General features: G+C 36.1%; 1 non-coding gene across 1 annotated transcript; it reads left to right on the forward strand.

The window, feature by feature from the left end:
- Positions 1–3222: 3222 nt before the first annotated feature.
- On the forward strand, positions 3223–3329 carry LOC120891931 (U6 spliceosomal RNA). The gene has a single exon (XR_005736519.2). It is a non-coding gene; the product is annotated as a U6 spliceosomal RNA (small nuclear RNA).
- The last annotated feature ends 12870 nt before the right edge of the window (positions 3330–16199 follow it).

Below are 16199 nucleotides of genomic sequence, written 5' to 3' on the forward strand. Positions count from 1 at the left end.
TTTATTTTTAAATGACCTGGTAATTTGTAGAAAAGATTTAAGCTACTTAAATTTTCATCAGTAGAAATCTAGGAGGTTCATGAAAATCAACCAATGGTCACTGTGGTGAGAGAATAGACCCTTTTCCCAGAAACCAGAGAGGTGTGCTGACGGATTTCTGATTATACACTGACATTTGAACAGCAACAAGGGAGTAGAAAGACCTGAGTTAACATGAATTTAATCAGCTTTTAAAAGTCTAAAATATAGCCAGTTCAATGTCAGCTCACAGCTATGAGTGACAAAAATCTGTACTTGGAATTAGTTTTCTGATTACAGTTTGAAATCAAAAGTCCTAGGAACATTTTAAGGAACTCGGCTTGCCTTTGTAGCATTGAAGGATTCAGTCTTCAGTCCAGGGAAGGAGATGACAGCAAACTGTTCCTGCACTTACTAAAACCTGGAGACAGGGTTGGGAGATGGACTCTGCAGAGTCAAACGCATTCCCACAGCTCAGTACTGTGGACTGCAGGAGCACAGTTAGAGGCAATTCCCACAGAGTGCCTTCCTAAAACATTTCTGCTATTCCCTATCTCCCAAAGTTTAAACAACAATTTACATTGGTAATGCTACATAAGCACTGAAAGTAACTGGCAGAGTCTGATGACCTCTGGTACAAATGTTACTAAAAATTATTAATTGAAATTAACTTGCTTCTCCTTGGAAGAGACCATTAGAATTATGGGTGTGTGTGTGTGTGTGTGTGTGTGTGTGTGTGTGTGTGTGTGCTCCTTCAAATGAGCCATCTATTAGCATCATTCTTTGTACTCAATATAGCATTATACTCTTCAAATCTTTTCTTGATATATATGACTACTAATCTTTCTCCTCATGTTGAATATCAGCCTTTTCTGAGTCTTAATCACTGTTACAGGTAGATCAATAAAGAGATTTCCATATACATATATAAATTCATGTATATATATACATATATTTGCAAATAGACATATGCATATTCCATAAGCCAAATCAAAAGAGGACTGAATCCAGGGGTGCCTAACCACTGAGCAACATCCCCAGCCCTATTTTTTTTTCTAAGAGCAGGATCTTGATAAGTTACTAGAACTTCTTTAAGTTGCTGAGGCTGGCTTTGAACTTGTGCTCCTCACGCTTTAGCCTCCAAAACTGGTGGGATTACAGCCATGCACCACTGTGTCCAGCAACATTCAAGACTTTGAAGCAAGAACTTCGGGGAGAAAAAGGTTAATGTAAATAATTATTTCAAAAGAAATGGGGGGGACCTCTCTCATGGTTTCATTGATCCTGAAATTAAAGGATAAAATATATAAATATATATGTCCTCAAATATTTCCTGGTACCAAAAACAGGCCCTGCTTAACCAAGGCATATAAAAATTTGAAAACACTGGCAAAGCGCTGTGCCAGATGTTACTCTGTTTTCTACTCCACACACTCTTTCCTCAACCCTGCTCTCTGTCCATGAAAGGCTGACCCAGCTCTATTATATCAGTGGAATCCAAGGCTCTGGCTTCCCATTGTGTTTGGCCAGGGGAAGCCTCAGCAGTAAAACAAAGGGAAGGAGAAGTTCCCACACCCCTGGGTTCACTCTCTGTGAGGCCACCTTGGGTGGACACATCCCTCAACAGATCCACAGACCTTCTAGGGCTGCCTGATTATGTGACTACAAACTAAGCTCAAAAATATAAAAAAGAGAACTAACAAAGATCAGAATAGAAATAAATGAAACAGACTGTAAAAAACACAGAAAAGATAATGAAAGTTAGAATTTTGTTTTTTTAAAAAAAATGACAAATCTTTAGCCAAATTAATGAAAAAAAAGGAAGAACTAAGTAAAAATCAGCCATGAAAGAGGAGAGACTACAACTGATACCACAGAAATGCAAAGGATCTGAAGAAACTACTATGAACAAGTTTATATCCCACATTTTGATAACCCCTTAAAAAAATGGACAAATCCCCAGAAACATAAAACTTACCAAAACTGAAAATATAAAATCTCTACAGCTGACTGGCGAGTAAGGTAACTGAACTATAAACAGAATGTCCCAACAAAGAAAAGACCAAGTCCAGGGCCAGATGGCTGCATGGGTGAGTGCCACTAAGTAGTTCAAGAATTAACACCAGTCCTCACACTCCTCCATAAAGTTGAAGAGAAGGGAGCCCTTCTAAATTTATTTTATGAGGTCAGCATTGGTCTATACCAAAATGAAAAAAAAAATATGTCCTTCAGAAAAAGAAAACTATAGGCCAATATCCCTGATAAACACTAGCAAACTAAATTCAACAGCACATTGAAGGAATCATGACTCATAGTTAACTTGGACTGATCCCTGGCATTCATAGTGAACCTATATGACTCAGCAAATGAGATAGAACACATTAACAGAATGAAGGACAAAATCATATATTCATCTCAACACATGGAAGTAAAATATCTGACAAATCAGCACCCTTTCAACAAAGAGGTATAGGAGGAATGTACCTCAACATAGGGCATTGTACGACAAGCCCACAGCTAACATCACAGCCAATAAGGAAAGCTAAACAATTTTCCTCTGATGTCAAGTTTAAATCAAAAATTCCCATTCTCAATTTGTATTCTATATAGTAATGGAAGTCCTAGCCAGAAAAAGTAGACAAGAAAAATAAATGAAAGGCCTTCGAATTAGAAAGGGAAAGTTAAGACTCTTTGTTTGCAGATAACAGGATCTTATTTAGAAAACCCCTTAAAGATTCCATAAAAAATACTGGTGGAACTAATAAACAAATTCAGCCAAGTTACAAATAATTAAATCAACACATAATCATTTATTATATAGACTGATAACAATATAGGAAATAAATTAATAAAACCATCCCATTTACAATAGAATTAAAAATAATAACACTTAGAAATTCAGTCAAGGAGGCAGAAGATGAAAATTAAGACACATTGATGACAGAAATTGAAGGCACAAACAAAAATGGAAAGGTAGCCTATATTCATGGATTGCAAGAATTTATACTGTTAAAACATGGACATCACTAACAATGATGTTTAATGAACTCTTTGTAAAAATTCCAATAACATTTTTCTCATAAATAGAAAAATACTAAAATTTGCAGGGAAACATGAAAAACTCCAAATATCAAAAAAAAAAAATGAAGGCATCACCCTGCCTGATTTCAAAGGTAATATGAAGTATAATATAAAACTACAGTAGTGCTTGCTTCAGCAGCACATATACTAAAATCGGAATGGTGCAGAGAAGATTAGCATGGCCCCTGGGCAAGGATGACACTCAAATTCCTGAAGCATTCCATATTTTTATCAACTTAACGAAAGAGGTAAAAGACCTCTACATCAAAAACTACAGAATGCTAAAGAAAGAAGTTAAAGAAGACCTTAGAAGATGGAAAGATTTACCTTGCTATCAGATAGGCAGAATTAGTATTGTCAAAATGACCATACTACCAAAAGCACTATACAGATTCAATCCTATCCAAAAATCAAAATCCCAATGACATTCCTCATAGAAATAGAAAAAGCAATCATGAAATTCAACTGGAAAAATAAGAGACCCAGAATAGCTAAATCAATCCTTAGCAAAAAGAATGAGTTTGTGGCATTACTATTCCAGACCTTATACTACAGAGCAATGGTAACAAAAACAGCATGGTATTGGCACCAAAATATACTTGTAGACCAATGGTACAGAATAGAGGACACAGAAATCAACCCACATAATTACAGTTATCTCATATTAGACAAAGGCACCAAAAACATATATTGGAGAAAGGATAGCCACTTCAACAAATAGTGCTGGGAAAACTGGAAATGCACATGTAACAAAATGAAATTAAACCTCTATCTCTCACCATGCACAAAACTTAACTCAAAGAGGGATCAAGGAGCCAGGAACTAAACCAGAGACCTTGCACCTAACAGAAGAAAAAGTAGGTCCCAATCTCCATCATGTTGGAATTGGCCCCAAATTCCTTAAAAAGACTCCTATAGCACAAGAATTAAAACCAAGAATCAAGAAATGGGATGGATTCAAACTAAAAAGCTTCTTCTCAGCAAAAGAAACAATCAGTGAGGTGAATAGAGGACCTACAGAATGGGAGCAAATCTTTACCACAAGCACATCAGAAAGAGCACTAATTTCTAGGATATATAGACCACTCAAAAACCTTAACATGAAAAAAAACAAATAACCCAATCAATAAATGGGCCAAGGACTTGAACACAAGTATATTGACTGTATATTATCTTGGAAGATAATATACAGTCAATCAACAAATATATAAAAAAAAATGTTCAACATCTCTAGCAATCAGAGAAATGCAAATCAAAACTACTCTAAGATTTCATCTCACTCCCGTGAGAATGGCAGCTATCAAGAATACAAACAACAGTACGTGTTGGCAAGAATGTGGGGGAAAAAGGCACACTCATACATTGCTGGTGGGACTGCAAATTGGTACAGTCAACATGGAGAGCAGTATGGAGAATCCTTAGAAATCTGGGAATGAAACCACCATTTGACCCAGGTATCCCACTCAGCGGTTTATACCCAGGATTTAAAAACAGCATATTGTAGTGATGCAGCCACATTAATTTTTATAGCAGCACAATTCACAATAGCTAAATTGTGGAACCAACCCATATGCCCTTCAGTAGATCAATGGATAAGGAAACGTTGGTAATATATACACAATGGAATATTACTCAGCATTAAAAGAGAATAAAATCATGTCATTTGAAGATAAATGGAAGAAGTTGGAAAGTATAATGCTAAGTCAAGTAAGCCAACCCCCAAAAGCCAAAAGCCAAATGTTTTCTTTGATAATATGAGGATTCTGACTCATAATGGCCATGGGTGGGGAGCATGGGAGGAATGGAGGATCTTTAGATAGGACAAAGGGACAGGGGAAGAGGGGGTACAAGGGGGTAGAAAGACCATGGAATGAGTTAGTCATCATTACCCTAAGTACATGTAAGAAGACATGAATGGTGTGAAAATACTTTGTTTACAACCAGTGATTTGAAAAATTGTGCTCTTATGCGTAATATGAAATGAATTGCATTCTGCCATCATATATAACAAATTAGAATAAATAAATAATTTTTATAAACTAAAGTAAACAAAACAATATGGTACCGGCAAAAAAATAGAAACACAGACAAATGGAAAATAGTAGAGATCCCAGGAATAAAACCCACACATACAGGTAGCCAATTTTCACAAAGACACCAGGAAGACACTATGGGTAAAAGACAGTCTCTTTAATCAGTGGATTTGGAAAAGGCATATTTCCAAATGCAAAGGGAAAAAGAAATTGAATCCTTATCTTGCATCAAACACAAAAATCAAATCTAAATAGGATAAAAAAATTAATAGTCAGACTTGAAACCATAAAATCCCTACGAAAAAATATAGGGGGGGTGTATTAGTCAACTTTTTGCTGCTATGACTAAAAGACCTGAACAGCACAATTGTAAAGGACAGAAGGTTTATTTGAGGGCTCACAGTTTCAGAGGTCTTAGTCCATAGAAGGCCAGCTCCATTTCTCAGGCTCGAGATAAGGCTGAATGCCCTGGTGGAAAGGGTGGCATAGGGAAGCAGCTCACATGGTGATCAAGAAGCAGAAAGACTCCACTCTCCAGATACAAAATACACAGCCCATAGCCACCCCCCAATTCCCAGCTCCTCCAGCCACACCCACCACTTTAGTTACCACTCAGTTAATCCCTATCAGGGGATTAATTCACTGATTGGGTTAAGACACTCACAACCCAATCATTTCTCCTCTGAACCTCCCTGTGTTGTCTCACACTTGAGCTTTTGAGGGACACCTCACATCCAAACCCTATCAGGGGGAAACTCCCTGACATTTTTCTTAGGAAAGATTTAATGAACAGGACTCCAGAAACTCAGGCAGTAAAGCATAATGAAACCAGCGGAACTGCTTCAAACTAAAGGTTCTGCACAGTAAAGGAAGAAGGGAACGGAATAACAAGGTAACCTACAAAATGTAAGAAAGTATTTTCAAAATCAAGACAGAGGATTAGTGTTCAGAATACACAAGGAAATCACATAAAGAGAAAAAATAAATAAAGTATCCTGGTTGGTAGAAAAAAAAATGGACAATGGAATGGAATAGACATGTTCCCAAGAAGCAAACAGCCCACAAGTATATGAAGAGATTCTCAATATCATTAATTATCAGGGTATGAAAATCAAAATAACATGATACCACCTGCTCTTCTGATTATTACTAAAAAAATAAAAGAAGAGAGACAAAACATGTTGGTGAAGAAAGGAGAGGAATGTGAATTAGTATAGCCACTATGGAAAAGGATGTTCCTCAAAAAATTAAAGATGGAGCTACTTTATGATCCAACAGTTGTAATTCTGGGGATATATTCTGTTACACTTTAGATATGAGGTGCCCCACAAAAGTTCATGTGTGAGGAAACACAAGAAAGTTCAGAGGTAAAATGTTTGGGTTATAAGAGACTTAACCCTATCAGTGCATTAATCTACTGGTATGGATTAACTAGGTTGTAACCATAGGCAAGTAGGGAGTGGCTGGAGAAGGTCGTGGGTCACTGGGGGCATGCCTTTTGTTCTTGGTGAGTGGAGCTCTCTGCTTCCTGATGACCATGTCCTGAGCTGCTTTCCTTCACCATACTCTTCCGCCATGATGTTCTGCCTCACCTTGGGCCCAGAGCAAAGGAGTCACTCATCTACCAACTGAGACCTCTGAAACCATGAGCCCCAAATAAACTTTTCCTCTTCTACCTTGTTCTTTTCAGGTATTTTGGTCACAGGAGTGAAAAATCTGACTAGAACACCCATAGGAATTCAAATCCATATCCTGACATGATACATATATTCCCACATTCACTTCAGTGTCATTCACAGTAGTGAAGATAATGAAAATGTAGAATGCATATGTTTGCTAATGCACACACCTATACACACACGTGCATTCAACACACAGATACATAATGAAATTTTATTCAACCCAGAAAAGAAGAAAATCATTCCATTTCAACAACATGCATGAACCTGGAGAACATCATGGAAAGTGAAATAAGCCAGAGACAAAAAGACAAAAATGCTAAGAGCTCATTTAAATAGGGAGTCTAAGCAACGGATTTTGGGAAGTGTAGAGTAGGAGACAGTGACCAGGCACCCAGGGGGTAGGGAATGGAGAGAGGTCAGTAAAAGGACACCAAATTTCAGGTGTATTGGAGGAATGTGTTCTAAAGATCTATTGTATAAATGGTGACGACAGTTAATAATAATGAATTCATTACTTGAAAACTACTGAGTAGATTTTAAATGTTCACACACATATGATGGTGGAATGAGATGGGCATCATTCCCCTAAGTACATGTATGAAGACACGAATGGTGTGGATACATTCTGTCTACTACCAGAGGTATGAAACAATGTGCTCTATATGTGTAATACGAATTGTAATGCATTCTGCTGTCATAGATAATAAATTAGAATAAAAAATTAAATTTAAAAAAGTTCGTTTTGGGTAATACATATATTAATTACTTTGGTTTACATTCTGTAATGTATAGATATTTCAAACCATCATGTTATATATACCGTGTGTGTGTGTGTGTGTGTGTGTGTGTGTGTAAAACTTTTATTTCTCTAAGTAAAGAAGATATAAGAGCATGAGAAATTGCTGGGGGAAAAAATCTACCAAATTAGACTGTGTCCATGCACAAATATATCACAGTGAATCTTCCTTTTATAAATGATTATAATGCACTAATTAATAGCAATAATAGAAGAGGGTCAGTAGAAAAAAGCAAGCAGATCAGGGGAGGGAGGAGGAGAGGGAAAGGGAAGGTACTGAAGAATAAGTTTGATCAAATTATTTTATGTGCATACACAGATATGGCATAATGAATCCCACTATTGTGCATAATCATGATGCACCAATTACAAAGACAGAACTCAGACATAAAAAGACAAATTAGCCTGATTATAGTAATCACTTCACAATGTATATGTATATTAAAGCATCATGCTGTATACAAATTTTACTTGTTAATTATACCAAAGTAAATCTGGGGATGGGATGAACTCTATAGATGGGCCAATGTTTCCCAAAGCTTATCCACTGGTCAGTCCCTCCATGAGTTTACAATGAATGGCCAAGTACTAATGGTTTTCTATTTATATCATTAAATAATGTTTTCCTCAAAATCCTCATTTGTATTTAAACAGTACAGTTATTTGTAGAAGATAAAGTCTATTATGGCCTGAGATGAAAAAAAAATTATAATTTACTATATACTTCAACAAGCTAAAAGAAAAGATTTTAGAAGATTTTATCTGAAGAAATGATAAATGTTTGAAGAGACAGGTAAATTTAAACATGACACAATGCATAAGTATATCAAAACATCACATGGTACCCCATAATATGTACAGTTTTCATATGTTTATATATCAGTTAAAAATATATTCAACAACTAAACTTGGTGGCATATGCTTTTAATCCCAGTGACTCTGGAGGCTGAGGCAGGAGGATCTCAAGTTAGGGGCCAACCTCAACAACTTAGAGCGGCCCTAAGCAGCTTGGCAAGACTCTATCTCAAAAAATAAAAGGGCTGGGGATGTAGCTCAGTGGTTAAGTGCCCCTGGGTTCAATCCCTGCTACCAAAAAATAAAAATAAAAACAATAATAAAAAACAACTTAGGAAAAAAAACTATGAAGTTTTGGAAGCAGAGAAAAATAGAGTGGTACAAAATCTTACAATAATATTGTTTTTAAATATTTTGAGTTGTAGATGAACAATATGACTTTATTTGTTTATTTTTTACATGGTGCTGAGGATTGAACCCAGTGCCTCACACATGCTAGGCAAGGGTTCTACCACTGAGCCACAACCCCAGCCCTATAATAATATTCTTTCAAAAGAAGAACTCCATCCATGATAAGGAAAGGGTCTTTCAACTTTCAGTTTGATGATCACAAAGACTCAAGAGGAGGGAAGCAAAGTTGGAGCAGAACTGGAATTCTGAAACCAGGTCAGCAAGAACTCCAGACAAAATAAAATCCTCAAGACCTCCAAAACTCAAATGCAAAAGAACGCTAGAAATCCCTGGAATCACCACAAGCCCCCTCCGCCCTTAAAGCTCTGCCCCTTTGATTTCTGTACAACTTTGGAAAAGTTCTTCCACCTCTCTGCCTATGAGCGCCTCATCTGTAGAAATGGCCCCAGGGGATGAAGATGGCCCAAAGAAACACCTTCTTGAAAAGATCTGATACACACTAAGTGAGGCATAAAATGTCATTTGTTACCCTCTTACATAGCAGTTGGGCTTTGGTCAAAGGATAATGCAGTTTGGATTTTGGATAGACATACACCAACTCTGAAGTTTCTCACTTGACCTGCGTATGACACCAGTACCACACGCTGCCAGAGAATCAATTAGGGCTCTTGTTCACAAATAGCAGGAAAGAACCCAAGTTAACTAAAGTCACGGAAGTATTATAGGGGCCTCAAGACAAAAGTGGAAGCTTGGCACTGTGGTGCACACTTTTAATCCCCGTGGTTCAGAAGTTCAAAGCCAGCCTCAGCAACTTAGCAAGGTCCTTAGCAATTTAGCGAGACCCAGTTTCTAAATAAAATATTAAAAATGGGCTGGGGATGTAGCTCAGTGATTAAGGCCCTCTGGGTTCAAGCCCCAGTACCAAAAAAAAAAAAAAAAAGCAGAACACCACCTGGAAAGTATTCCAACATCCCATAATTTTTCAAGTCACATCTTATATGCACCTGCTTCCATTTTTTTCTTCCTCACTCTTTCTGCTTCTCCAATCCCTGGAATGCATTCTATAGGCCCACAGGAGACACTGGGTCTCTCCCTTTGTTTTGAGTCTAGATTCCCAGGGAAGAACTCTGGTTGGCTTGGCTTGGATGTCAGGCTGACAGGTTGACTCAATCATGTCCAATTGAATGGGACTGACACCCAAGGGCCGCCACACAGGCCTGCTTCTTCTTTAGCAGAAAGAAGGTGCAGACTGTTGTCAAGAACTAGGAAGATTGAGAAAGACTCGTTCAACAGGGATGCTGTTTTGCATAGAATTCCTGTTGCTTTTACTACTGTCCTGTTACTAGCATTGTTTTATAAGTGAGAACTAGCACAGATAAATCCACTATCAAACCAAAAAGCAGGGCTGGGGTTGTAGCTCAGTGGTAGAGCACTTGCCTAGTACATGTGAGACACTGGGTTTGATTCTTAGCACCACATAAAAATAAATAAATAAAATGAAAGTATTTTTGTCCCTCTACAACAAAAAAAAAAAATTAAGAAAAAAGTATTATGCCTTTGAAGGAGTGCTTTCTCTCAACAAATTTTCTCAAAGGATATAGATTATCATAAGAAAAAGAAACATAAAGGCATTTCTCCAGCATTTCCTTCTTGATATATAAACAAGACATGATAAATACCCACCCATAAAGAATAATTAAGCAGGGCTGGGGTTATAGCTCAGTGGTAGAATGCTTGCCTTACATGTAGGAGACATTGGATTTGATCCTCAGCACCACATAAAAATATATAAATAAAGATATTGCATCCATCTACAACTAAGAATATTTCTTAAAAAAAAGAATAATTAAGCAAATTATGGTATGTCAATCTGTAAGGTAATATTATACAGCCATTTAAAATGACCAAATGGAGACAAGAAAAATTTTTTTTAAAATTGTGTCTTGCTTTTTTCACTTAACAGTTAGCAGTAATCAACCATAAGAACCATCTCAAATACTTTCAAAAACAAAGTACCTTATAAATTTCAAAATTAAATTCTAAAATATGAATTCATAAATACTCAAGTGATTTGAGATGAAAGAAACAGGCACTTTTGTTAAGAAAATGAATTAAGGGTGGGTTTTTTCCTTTTTTCTTTAAAAATCTGCTTTATTAATAATAGTGAAAATACTAATAACAACACTGTTCCTTTATAAGACATAGCCTTTATATTAGGTACTATATTGTATGTGTTTACATAACTTATTTATTTTAGTCCTCAGAGCAACTGTGTAAAGTTGGTAGTATAATTGCAACCCGTAGGTAAGAATTAGGAGTTTTTATTTTTTTGGTACGAAGGATTGAACTCAGAGGTGCTCTACCACTGAACCACATCCTCAACCCTTTTTGTTTTTTATTTTGAAACAGGGACTTACTAAGTTGCTGAAGGCCTTGCTAAGTTGCTTAAGCTAGCCTCACACTTGTGATCCTCCTGCCTCAGCCTCCCAAGCCACTGGGTTTACAGGTACGTGTTAGCACACCCAGCTCAGAATTTAAGGTTTTGATAAGTCAAGAAAACTGCCCATAATGGTGTAGGTTTTAAGCCACACAGTCATTTTGTCATGGTCAAACCGTAGGGACTGGACAATTCCCTAACTCATTCCTGTTTTCAAAAATATGCTCTAACATTGCATAGGTATAGGTGCATGCATGTATAGATATCTGTATATGTTTGAAAATATAAGTCAAATTTCAAATTAAAATTGAAATAAATAATATATCCATTTTCCACTGACAGCCAGTTGAAACTTTCGTATAATCAGAACAAAACATTTCAGAGGGGATTGGGGGGTTCAAAGTGTCAAGCATCCAAATTAGCTTAGTTAGCAACATTAATAAACTCCCAAACACTCAATGTTTATATTCTGTAACTTCCATTCCCTCAATAGTTCTTTAAAAAATAAATCTCCTTTCAGAAACTAATCTTCACCAACTAATTAAGTTGATTCTGGGAGCACTCTTGGTATAATTTATATTTGCTGAGATATTCATGTATCCTTTCCTATCATGATTTTCCCCTCAGGCAAAACAAAGCAAGTACAACACATTTTAAAGTCATTTCACAGATCAAATCACTCAGAGATATGATATAATTAGTCTTATGACAGTACCCATTTAATTAAATTAGGGAGGAACAATTAATTAAATGACAAAAAGATGAAAACACCAAAAATTAATACACCACTGACATTAATATGTCAAAATGAGAATATCGTTATGGATACTAATATTTAAATTGACAGGATTTTCACGAAGAGAAAAAAAGTTGCTGTTGCAAGCATTCTGACTGTGGCAGCATCAAGGAACCTTCTGAAGTCCCAGCACAGAACTGAGTGTTCCCCATAGTTTCCATGAAACAATTTACAAGGCAAATTTAAGGAGAAAAAGATCTGTAATCTTAACCACAAAAAACTTCTCAGTACCTGGTTTCTATGAAATTCCTTCCATATAGTGTGTGTGTGTGTGTGTGTGTGTGTGTGTGTGTGTGTTCTGGAGACCCCACACTCGCTTCTAACATAGATTCCATTTTCTTGGTTACCGCTTTAGAACAACGAAACCTCGGCTTCTCACGTTGGGTGAATTCATGTCTGTTCTTGTCAGGGCTTTTGGTCACAGTAGCAGAAAAGCTGACTGAAACAGGTAGCAATGACAAGAGTTGTAGGAGGACACTCTATAGACTTTAAGATCTTTTTCCAATGAATCATGGGATTAGGAGGTGGAAACTGATTACAGAGACTAAAGAAAACAGTCTTAATCCAACAGACACAAGCACTACCTGACCAGTCAAAAAGTAATACAAGTTAAAAAGTAAAATATAGGCAAACATATACCAGACAAATCCAAAGAAAAAAAGAAAGGGGAAAAAAAAGCCAATACCTGGTTTTACTATTGAAACATAATCCAGGGGCTGGGGCTGGGGCTGGGGCTGGGGCTCAGTGGTAAAGCACTCGCCTAGCACATGTGGAGCCCTGGATTCGATCCTCAGCAACACATAAAATTTTCAAAAAATTAAATAAAAGTATTGTGTCCAACTACAACTAAAAAATGAACATTAAAAAAGAAATATAACCCTCATTGTTATAAAAAACTACATAAAAGAGGTTGTGAGGGGATTTGGAAGAAAAAATAAGGAGAGAAATGAATTACAGTAGATGGGATAGAAAGAGAAGATGGGGGGGGAGGGGGATAGTAGAGGATAGAAAAGGTAGCAGAATACAACAGTCACTAGTATGGCATTATGTAAAAATGTGAATGTGTAACCAATGTGATTCTGCAATCTGTATTTGGGGTAAAAATGGGAGTTCATAACTCACTTGAAACTAATGTTTGAAATATGATATGTCAAGAGCTTTGTAAGGTATTGAACAACCAATAAAAAAAAAAAAAAAGATTGGACGTAACACATTACCTCAAAAAAAAAAAGAAATATAATTCAAAGGTATGAACAATCATAAAAATATGACTAAGTTATAATGTAAAAAGGAACAATTTATAATAGAATTTATACCAATTAGGGATATCTATGAACTACAAAGCATAGTAGCACCATTCATAAAAGAAAGGTGATATACTATAAGAATCAACAGGCAAAACACACACTATACGTGGAATTTAATGAAGTACTGTCAGTGACACATCAGGTATTCAGAGAAGAAGAACAATTAATAAACCAGAAATATTTCATAAATATCTAATGCTAAATCCTGGAAACTACAAATATGCCTTCATTTCAAATTCTAATGTGATAAATATTAAAACTGACTGTGCTTCCCAGAGGCTTGGGAGGCTGAGGCAGAGGAATCAGGATTTCAAAGAGAGCCTCATCATCTTAGCAAGTCCCTAAGCAAGTCAGCAAGACCCTGCCTCTAAATAAAAAAATAAAAATGGGCTGAGGATGTGGCTCAGTGGCTAAGCACTCCTGGGTTCAACCCCAAGTACAAAAAAAAAAAAAATACAAACTGTTTAGTAAACCACAGAGGACATCATATCAAATTTTGAAAGGCAGAAATAGAACAAACAATATTTCCTCACAACATAGTAAAATTAAAAATTAATAGCATAGGAATTTCCCTTTTACTTAAAAATGAAATAAATTGCCCTTTAAAAGCTCTTTGTAAAAGAAGAAATGCAAGCTAACTGTACAGAGTTTCATTTTAAAGGTAAAAGAACACACTTAAGCAGTACAGAGGAAAATTCAGTCTTAAATGCTTTTAGGATTAAAAACAGCAAATAAAAAATGATATCCTAATAACTGCCTCAAAAAAAACTTTCAAAAATATGCAGAAAAACAGAAGGAGGAAAAGCATAAAAAGCAGAATTAATGAGATAAACATCACCCCAAATTCAAAAAGGTCATTTTTTGAAGACACAGTAAAATAAAGCACTAGTTAGCCTAAAAGGACAAGATAAAATTCCATAAAACATGCAAAATAAGTAATAATAAAGGGGATATTGCCTCATAAACAGAATTTTTAAATCATAAAAAGCTGATTTTTCCCTAAAGCTTCAGAAATATAAACAAGAACCAATAAGTGGGACAGCATCAAATTTAAAAGCTTTTTCTGCACGGCAAAAGCTGTAAGGAGAAAAGAGTGAAGAGAGACCCTTCAGAATGGAAGAAAATTTTTGCCAGCTACTCCTCCAACAGGGGATGAATATCCAGAATATATAAAGGATTCAAAACACTTAACATCAAATAATAATTCAATAAATAAGAGAGCAAAAGAACAAAACAGATATTTCTCAAAAGAAGAAACATAGATAGACAACACAAATATGAAAAAATGTTTAACATCCCTAGCAATCAGGGAAATGCAGATCCAAACCCCATTGAGTTTTCATCTCCAGTTAGAATGATAATCATCAAGAACACAAAAAGAAATAAATGCTGGCAAGAATGTGGGGGGAAAAGGTACACTCATACATTATTGGTGGGGCTGCGAATTACTACAACCACCCTGGAAAGCAGATACCTCAAAAGGCTAGGAATGGAACCACCATATGACCCAGCTGTCCCACTCCTTGGTATTTATTCAAAAGAGCTAAAATAAGCATTCTATAGGAATACAGCCACGTCAATGTGTAGAGCAGCACAATTCACAACAGCCGAGCTATGGAACCAGTCCAGATGCCATCAATAGATGAATGGATCAAGAAAATGTGTATATTACCAAAAGAAGTTTTACTCTTTGTGAAGGAAACGATATTTGCTAGTAAATGGTCGGAACAGGAGAACATCATGCTGCATAAAATAAACCAGATTTAGAAAATTGAAGGTCAAATATTTTCTCTCATATGCATAAACTGAGCAAAATAAGATGGGGAGGTGTCCCATGAAAAGAGCAGAGAGATCAGTGGAGTAGAGGAAGAGGGTGGAGGAAGAAGGAAGAGGGATGGGAGAGGGGAGGACTGCCAAAGGAACTTGGCCAAATTACGCTATGTGCATACCAAATATCCCACAGTGAAGTCCACATTTATGTACATCTATAAAGCTCCAATTTAAAAATCAATCAATAAATACAAGGAAGACCAGTAGAGTAAAGGGAAGGAAACGGAAGACAGGAGAGAGAACGAGGAAGTACTGGGACTGTAGAGGAGCGAATTACCTTCCATGCACATAGGATTATGCAAAAAATGAACCCCAGGATGACATATAACTGTAATATGATAATAAAACCATTTTTAAAAAGATGATTTTCTTCAATTTTATCCAAGTAAGGTTGAAAAATAGCTGAAACTAAAAGTTTTCTAGCAAAACAAGTTACCAAAATTAAAAGATACTAAAAATATAGAGATCAATTACCCTCCCCAAATAAATTCTGTTTAAATAATCATGTAAAGGTGTCCAATTGCTATATCTGCTTCTTCCCCCCCCCAAACAAAAAGATGAATTTGTGGGAGAATTTAATAAATCCTTAAAATGAGTATATCTAAATACATTCAAAGAGTAGAAGAAGGTAGGAAAAAGAAGAAACTCTTCCAAATTATTTCCATGAAGTAACTATTGGTTTTATGTATCTACACATACATACTACATACTAAACTCACATTATCAGCAAAATAAAAATATTCATAAGCTATTTGGAAAAAGAACCCAGCAGCACATTAAAATAATACTTGCTTAAAAAACACTTAATGAAAAGACATTTACAATATGAAAAACAATAACAATATAAAAAACAATAGATAAAAATCCATATAAATTTTTTGAGGGGTGGGGGAGTAACCAGGAATTGAACTCAGGGTGCTCAACCACTGAGGCACATCCTCAGCCCTCTTTTGTATTCTATTTAAAGACTCAATGAGTTGCTTAGAGATTCACTGTTGCTGACCCTGGCTTTG

Source organism: Ictidomys tridecemlineatus, chromosome 16 (genome assembly GCF_052094955.1).
Source record: "Ictidomys tridecemlineatus isolate mIctTri1 chromosome 16, mIctTri1.hap1, whole genome shotgun sequence".
Classification (NCBI taxonomy): Eukaryota; Metazoa; Chordata; class Mammalia; order Rodentia; family Sciuridae; genus Ictidomys; species Ictidomys tridecemlineatus.